The 1,035-nt window shown below is 38.1% G+C and overlaps 1 protein-coding gene across 1 annotated transcript in view; it reads right to left on the reverse strand.

Moving 5' to 3' along the window:
• LOC131881980 (uncharacterized) overlaps positions 1 to 1,035 on the reverse strand; it is a gene marked incomplete in the record, with an annotated part of 24,101 nt that overhangs the window by 8,292 nt on the left and 14,774 nt on the right.

A 1,035-nucleotide genomic window follows, 5' to 3' on the forward strand; every position in this document is an offset into this window, starting at 1 on the left:
CAAATGTAGTTTTCTTTTCTTTCCTTCCTTTTGGTCAGTTTTTCAGTGAAATAATGCTAGTTAAAATGCTAAAATGCTAGACAAAATTTCACAATGCTTGTACCACTCAACCAATGCTTATAAAAAAATTCCAATGCTAGCAGCCTTGAAATAATGCTAATTTCAAAAATTAGGATCAAAAATGCTACTTGGCCAGCCTGAGTATGACTGGTACTTCTGAGTCAGTGCGGGCTTTTTGGCCCATTGTACACACCTGTAATCCAGTACAAAGCCGAAGTAAAGAGCAAGTTTTCCACATCACTATGTTAAACACACATGACATACTAAAAATATATTAGCGTTGAATGTCTTGAATTGGCTTTTTTAGCCTGTCGCCACCGGCAGCACAGATCAAACAATTTATTAAGAAACAAGTGTACACGCGGTACGTCAAAAGATACTTCTTCAATTTGTACATCCTTGCACATTCACAAGCTAGACTTGCAGGATAGTCGAGTCCGGACTTGAGTCCGTGTGCACTAGAGTCTTTTACTTGATTCCGGAGTAGCTTGTTTTAAATAGAAGATGAGTCTTTTTATGTGACTTGCGTCCTTTTAAGACTCAAGTCCTCTGCCGGACTTGAGTCCGCAAAAGTCAGAAAATCAACAATTCGACTTTTGAGAGACTCAGCTCTACTAGTCAGTCCCATTGAACAAGAGTGTTCCATGCTAATCGCGAAATTGCTCAGAATTAATGCATGGCGAATATTTATTTTAATAATAATTAATCTTAGTGTTCTAGGCACTTCAAAAGTACAATCAGATGCTTTTCTGCATGAGTCAAATTTACTGGCTTCCGTTAACTATATGTGTCAAACAAAAGAACTTGCATTCACCACGGACTATAACTAGATAGTTTCAGATTGTGGAGCGTAAACTAGCAGAGTTGCAGATACTCTACCCTACTCTGGATTTCAAAATTCATCTACTTTGAAACATTCCATCTCATGAAGCAAAATTATGGTCATGTCCGACCACATTGGCAACAAACCGTAGC

Source organism: Tigriopus californicus, chromosome 6 (genome assembly GCF_007210705.1).
Source record: "Tigriopus californicus strain San Diego chromosome 6, Tcal_SD_v2.1, whole genome shotgun sequence".
Taxonomy (NCBI): Eukaryota; Metazoa; Arthropoda; class Copepoda; order Harpacticoida; family Harpacticidae; genus Tigriopus; species Tigriopus californicus.